Source organism: Nicotiana tomentosiformis, chromosome 1 (genome assembly GCF_000390325.3).
Source record: "Nicotiana tomentosiformis chromosome 1, ASM39032v3, whole genome shotgun sequence".
Taxonomy (NCBI): domain Eukaryota; kingdom Viridiplantae; phylum Streptophyta; class Magnoliopsida; order Solanales; family Solanaceae; genus Nicotiana; species Nicotiana tomentosiformis.
In genome coordinates, this window is record NC_090812.1 from 126298265 (window position 1) to 126306146 (window position 7882).

The window sequence follows — 7882 nt, forward strand, 5'->3', positions numbered from 1 at the left end:
GACCGCGGAAGGATCAGCGCGGTCAGCGTAAAAAGGGGCACGGTCCGCGAAAGAGTTGGGACCAGGTACCAACTCTCTGAACATTGGTTTCCGCGGACCGTAAATTAATGGGCACGACCGCGAAATAACAGACACAGACCGCATAAAAATGAACGCGGCTGTGGAATCATTTTGTTAATTCTCTGAAGCTCATGAATGCGGTCCACAAAATTATGGACGCGGCCGCGTAAAATCAACCGCTGACCGCGGAAAAATCACTGTGTCCGCGAACATATAAGCCTAACCAGTTCGCACAAAAGCATGAACGCGGACCGCGTAATTTGGACCGCACTCTGCGAAATTCAAATCATACTGGCACTGATGAATTATTGAAGACCTAGGGTTTCACTTAGTACAAAAAGTTAGGCAATTAACATGCATAGTGAACAACCATATCCCCCATTAGGCATTAAACATTACCCACATGCAATTTTAGCATCAATAAAGCATCATTTTGAAATCATGACATGTGTTAAACCCTAAAAAAGAAAAAGTAAAACTAGAAGAAAAGAAAATCAAATGATGAAATTAATGTAAAGATTTTAGCATACCAAATGTGGATTTGTAGTAGGAAATTGCTTCTTGAGTAATGAGATATGAAATCGAAAGTGTAAGAAGGGGAAGATGAACAATGGTCTATTTCGGTGAGAGTGTGGGGTTCGAAAAGTGTAAGAGTCCTAAGGACTTCCTATTTATACCAACCCCAGAGGTCCCACCGACTTACCTGAGCGCGGTCCACAGAATTCCATCGCGGTCCGCGCTTTTTACCTTTCGAAGAGCCTTTTTAGAAACAGGCTCGCTGAGAGCGGATTAATAGGTGTGACCGCATAAGATCAACGCGTACCGCAAAATTAAGAACGCGAATGCGAAAACAACTTCAGAGAGTTGATTTCCAAACCTACACCACTATAGAGTAGTGAGGATGGTCGATGCAATTTTACCCAACGAGGTCGGGATCGATTTCCACAGGGAGTTAATTTGGTTTGGAATTGGGTATCTAACTAATCTAGATGTGCGTGTTGTTCCTTATTGCACTTCCAAACATTATTGCAATTGATTCTATTCTAATTTTTTACTATAGTATGCTGAGTGTAAACTACGTACAATATTTTTGGTGAAAGTTTTCAAGTGTTAAAAGGCACTAGGGAAGTGACTTCCGTCTAGATGAGTATCTAATAGGTATCAAGAATCTAGGACATGCTTGTTATGATTGGGGTCGTGATATAACCATCACACATAAGTGCTCACTCTATACCTCTCGGAAGTTTGAGTGACTTTGCCCGATTTGGCTTTCTCAAGCCCAAATGGGTGTTCATATAATACAAGTGTAAATGGCTCAAGTTGGGTATTACTATCTCTAGGTTTAGCCCTTTAATTGGGGCTATCAATCTCTTGAGTTCACCCCAATTCCTTGTTAGCCTAATTTTTCTAGACTTAGTCCCTCTTTCTCAAGAAGAGCCTAAGTCATAAAGGCATGAATCAGTGTTTGCAACCACTAATTCTATAATTTTAGCATAAATTAGGCTAAATATCACTAATCCATAAACAATTAAGCCCTAAAATTCAAGACCCATTAAATACTCACACTAGGGTTGGGTCACAACCCTAGCTATGGGGTCTAGCTACTTATAATAACAGCAGAAATCAAAGATAAAGATGAAATATAAGCCATAATATTAAAGTACAAGATGAAAATCTAAAGTTTGAAGGTAAATCTACTCTAAAATTGCCCAAAAAGGGAAAAACCAGATGTTCGCGTGCTCTACTCAACAAAACTTAACCTAAAATTGATAAAAGGATCTATTTATACTAGGCTGAAATTTTCGAACAAAAATGCCCCTGCGGAGGATTCACGGACACGTAATTCTGACTGCGTCCGCGCTCGAGCTTTCGCGGCCACGTAATAATGAGCGCGGTCCGTGTTTCTTCAATACTGTTGATTAGTGCAGGTTTGACTCCATCATGTGTTGATTATGGCTTCTTTACCTCATTTTGACCAAACCTTGCAAGCAAGCACATTAAGTTAGTTTTCGGGAATACCTTTACGCATTTTTGACCCAAAACCTAAACAAAAAAGAGCAAATAAAAGGCTAAAACCCCTAGTTATCAGTGACGAGTACGTACACGGGCTATTTGTTGTAAAATTCCATTTTTTCACTAAGTCATAACTTGTTTTCTCCTTATTTGAAACACACTAGCATATGTAACTATCTTGTTTAGACTAGAATAGCATGCCTACTTGTTTAACTGTCTATTTGAACTCTGTGCAGCATGTTTAGTGAAATTACCTGCTTTCCTTGACTTGAACTTAGTCTAAACTGTATGATTTCTTACTGTAACTGTTATTTCGGTTGGTTGCGCTGCATATTTACTTTGGGGATACGGAACGGTATTCCGGGAGATCCCGTTGTACTGTATATTTACTTTGGGACTACGGAACGGTATTCTGGGAGATCCCCCTTCTCAGCATATTTATTTTGGGACTACGGAACGGTATTCCGGGAGATCCCCCTGCACATTTACGTTTGGGACTATGAGACGGTATCTCTTGAGATCCCCTGTTGTTATCACTGTGTTCTAAGCTGTTGTCTTTCATTGATTCTATTCCAGTTAGATTTCCGTATTTATTTTTACTATGATATTTCATTGTCTTATTTCTTTATATTTATACCACTAGGGCCCTGACCTGATCTCATCACTACTCGAATGAGGTTAGGCTTGGCACTTACCGAGTACCATTGTGGTGTACTCACGCCTTTTCCTACACATGCTTTTCGTGTGCAGATCCAGGTTCATCTTACCAGCCTTTACTAGTTGCAATAGCTTCTGCTTATTAGAGACTTCAAGGTACATCTGCCCGCAGATCCTCGGAGTCCCCCTCTATCCCCCCCCCCCCTATGTTCATTTTTCCTTCCTTCTATAGAAATGATGTATAGGAGAATTAAGACTTCTTAGTAGCTTGTGACTTGCGGGTTTCTGGGTTTTGGGAATTGTTTGGTACATTTCAAAGGTGATAATTGTATATGTCGAGTGGCATTCAGTTGCTTATTAGATATTTTCTACTGTTAATGGTTTATGTTCAAGTTTTTATCTCATTTCTGCAAAGTGTTAGGCTTACCTAGTCGTAGAGACTAGGTGCCATCACGACAACTCACGGAAGGGTAAATTGGGTTGTGACAAGTTATCTTTGGGAGGCTATGGAACTATTAGGAACAAACATACTTCTTTTGATTCCTTGTCGTGAGAGTTAATAGCATCAAATTCTAAAAATTTCTCTATTCTATTCTTTCTCAATGATGGTGAGGACCCGTAAAGGAGGATTTGAAGACTAGGCACCCGCCCCCCCTACTAGAGCTGCCAGAGGCCGGGGCCGGGGTAGAGTACGGCCACGCGGTTCAGACAGAACACCCGCGCGAGCTGCGACAGAGGAGCCCCCAGCAGTTCCAGCTGGAGGGTAGGAACCGGAGGTTCCTATTGCTGCACCTGCCCTCCAGGAGACTCTAGCCCAGTTCATGAGCATGTTCAGCACCTTAGCTCAGGCTGGATTGATTCCGTTAGCTCCCGCAACATCTCAGACTAGGGGAGGGGCACAGACTCCCACATCCCACACTCCTGAGTAGAGGGTCCAGGTTGATCATGCCCCAGAGTTTATTCCTATGCCGCCGGTAGCCCCGGTTCAGCATGGGACCAGGACAGCCGCTTTTGAGGTGGAGAAGCTCAGACTTGAGAGGTACAAGAAGTACCACCCACCTACCTTCAGCGGATTGGCTACAGATGATGCTCAGGGTTTTCTAGAGGAGTGTCATCGTATTCTCTGTACTATGGGCGTAGCAGAGACGAGTGGGGTTTCTTTTACCACTTTCCAGCTTAGAGGAGCAGCCTATCAGTGGTGGCGTGCTTATGAGTTGAGTAGTCTAGATGAGGCAGCTTCACTTACATGGACTCAGTTCTCGGACATGTTTTTGAGAGAGTATGTCCCTCAGAGCCTCAAGGACTCATGGCGCGCTGAGTTTGAGCAGCTGTGAAAGGGTGCTATGACTGTGTCAGAGTATGCAGTCTGCTTTAGTGATTTGGCCCGACATGCACCGACCTTGGTTGCCACAGTTCGAGAGAGGGTTCGATAATTTATTGAGGGACTTCACCCCAGTATCAGGATTAGTATGGTCAGGGAGCTGGAGATGGATATTCCTTACCAGCAGGTTGTGAGTATTGCTAGGAGATTGGAGGGCATGCTTAGCCGGGACCGAGAGGAGAGAGAGGCCAAGAGGTCTCGAGAGACTGGTTCTTATTCTGGAACTCATGCCCCAGTAGCTCGCCATGGTAGGGGTTATATGGGTAGCCCCATTCATTCAGCTCTTCCAGCTGCCAGTGGTGTTCTAGCCACTTCTAGGCCCCAGGAGCCTTATTATGCATCGTCAGTATCTAGTGTCCTCCTGCTCAAGGTGCTTTTAGCGGCCAGTCCAGCAGACCTGGCCCCCGAGTCAGTCGCAACAGCCACACCCTCCGAGGGGTTGCTTTGAGTATGGAGACACCCTCCATATAGTGAGGGATTGCCCCAGACTTAGGAGGGTTACACCTCCACAGACTTCTCAGCTACCACGTGCTCCACCGGGTCCTCAGGCCATGATTCTAGCACCAGCTACCACCCCACCTGCTCAGCCAGCTCGAGGTGGAGGTCGGGGAGGTCGAGGTTGCCGTAGAGGGGGAGGCCAGACTAGGTATTATGCTCTTCCGGCTCATATAGAGGCAGTTACTTCCGACTCTGTCGTTACAGGTATTGTTCTAGTCTGTTATAGAGATGCGTTCGGTATTATTTGACCCAGGCTCTTAGTATTCATATGTGTCCTCTTATTTTGCCCCATATTTTGGCATATCTCGGGATTCTTTGAGTTCCCCTATTTATGTGTCTACTCCTGTGGGGGATTCTCTTGTTGTGGACAGAGTGTATCGGTCATGTTTGATTTCTCTTAGTGGTTTTGAGACCAGAGCCGACTTATTATTGCTCAGCATGGTAGATTTTGATGTTATCTTGGGCATGGACTGATTGTCGCCCCATTATGCTATTCTTGATGTCACGCTAAGACAGTGACGCTGGTTATGCCAGAATTACCGCGATTAGAGTGGAGAAGTACCTTAGAGTATACTCCCCGCGGAGTTATTTCATTTCTTAAGGCTCAACGAATGGTTAAGAAGGGGTGCGATGAGTGTTTAGCTTATGTGAGAGATGTCAGTATTGATATCCCTACAGTTGAGTCAGTTCCAGTAGTGAGGGATTTCCCATATGTGTTTCCAGCTGATCTTTTGGGTGTGCCGCCCGGCAGAGATATTGATTTCGGCATTGATTTGTTGCTGGGCACTCAGCCCATCTCTATTCCTCCATACCGTATGGCTCCTCCTGAGTTGAAGGAGCAGTTGCAGGAGTTGCTTGATAAGGGCTTCATTCGGCTCAGTGTGTCACCTTGGGGTGCTCCTGTCTTGTTTGTGAAGAAAAAGGATGGTTATATGCCTTCAGGTTCGGGGTCTTATACAGTTTATTGTGATGCGTCGCGAGTTGGCCTCGGTGCGGTGTTGATGCAGGACCGTAGGGTGATTGCCTACACGTCCAGACAACTGAAGGTGCATAAAAAGAACTATCCTATCCACGACCTTGAGCTAGCAGCTATTGTTCATGCCTTGAAGATTTGGAGGCACTATTTGTACGGCGTTCCTTGTGAGATCTACACTGATCACCGGAGTTTGCAGCATCTGTTCAAGCAGAAGGATCTTAATTTGCGTCAGAGGAGGTGGTTAGAGCTGCTTAAGGATTATGACATTACCATTTTGTACCATCACGGGAAGGCCAATGTGGTGGCCGATGCTTTGAGTCATCGGGCAGAGAGTTTGGGGAGTTTAGCATATCTACCAGCAGCAAAGAGGCCTATAGCATTGATGTTCAAGCCTTAGCTAGCCAGTTTGTGAGATTGGATATTTCTGAGCCGAGTCGAGCATTGTCTTGTGTGGTCTCTCAGTCTTCTCTTTATGATCGTATCAGGGAGCGTCAGTATGATGACCCCCATCTGCATGTCCTTAAGGACACGGTCCAGCATGATGATGCTAAGGAGGTCACTATTGGGGAGGATGGTGCATCGATGATGCAGGGCAGGTTATATGTGCCCAATGTGGACGGTTTGCATGAGTTGATTCTCCAGGAGGCTCACAGCTTGCGGTACTCCATTCATCCGGGTGCCGCGAAGATGTATCAGGACCCGAGGCAGCATTATTGGTGGAGGAGGATGATGAAGGATAGAGTAGAGTATGTGTCTATATTTCTAAATTGCCAGCAGGTGAAGCATGAGCATCAACGACCGAGTGGGTTGCTTCAGAAGATAGAGATTTCAGAGTGAAAATGGGAGCAGATCACTATGGACTTCGTTGTTGGACTCCCACGGACTCAACGGAAGTTTGATGCAGTTTGGGTGATTGTGGACAGGCTGACCAAGTCAGCTCATTTCATTCCTATGATGACTACCTATTCTTCTGAGCAGTTGGCCCGAATTTACATTCGTGAGAGTGTCAGGCTTCATGGCATACCGGTATCTATCATCTCTGACTGGGGCACGCAGTTTACATCGCGGTTCTGGAGAGCCATACAGCAGGAGTTGGGTACTCGGGTGGAGTTGAGCATATCTTTTCACCTTCAGATGGACGGGCAGTCCGAGCGCACTATTCAGATTCTTGAGGATATGCTCCGTGCGTGTGTGATGGAGTTTGGAGGTTCTTAGGATTAGTTCTTGCCACTTGTGGAGTTTGCCTACAACAACAGTTATCAGTCCAGCATTCAGATGGCACCGTATGAGGCTTTGTATGGTAGGCGGTGTCAGTCCCCAGTGGGTTGGTTCGAGCCGGGCGAGACCAGATTATTGGGTATAGACTTGGTTCGGGATGCCTTGGAGAAGGTGAAGGTGATTCAGGACAGACTTCACACAGCCCAGTCCAGACAGAAGAGCTATGCGGATCGGAAGGTTTGCGATGTTGCATTCATGATTGGAGAACGGGTCCTGCTTTGGGTTTTACCTATGAAGGGCGTTATGAGGTTCGGAAAGAGGGGCAAGCTGAGCCCAAGGTTTATTGGCCCCTTTGAGGTGTTACGGCGAGTTGGGGAGGTTGCTTATGAGCTTGCCTTACCTCCCAGCCTAGCAGGAGTTCATCCGATTTTTCATGTTTCGATGCTCCGAAGGTATCACGGCGATCCGTCTAATATGATAGATTTCAGCTCAGTCCAGTTGGACCCTGATCTATCCTATGTTGAGGAGCCAGTGGCTATTTTGGACAGGCAGGTTTGGAAGCTGAGGTCAAAGAACATTGCATCAGTAAAGGTTCAGTGGTGGGGTCAGCCGGTCGAGGAGGCGACTTGGGAGACCAAGCAGGATATGCGCAACCGTTATCCTCATCTTTTCACCACTTCAGATATGTCTCTATACTTGTTCGAGGACGAACGATTATTTTAAGAGGGGGAGGATGTAACGGCCTGGCCAGTCGTTTTGAGAGTTAGAGTCCCGATCCCCTATTAACTGCTTCCCCCGTATCATTTTCTGCTATTGTGACTTGCCGGGGGGTTTCATTTTGGTTTTTAAAAGTGTTTGGGACACTTAGACCCTAAATAGAGGTTTAAGCCTTAGGATTGGCACCGTAGTCAGAACTATGTGAAGACGACTCATGAATGAAATTTCGTCAATTCGGTTAGCTTCTCTGTGTGATTTTGGGCTTAGGGACGTGTCCGGATTGTGTTTTGGAGGTCTGTAGCTCATTTAGGCTTGAAATGGCGAAAGTCGAATTTTTGGAGTTTTGGGCCAGTGGTGGAATT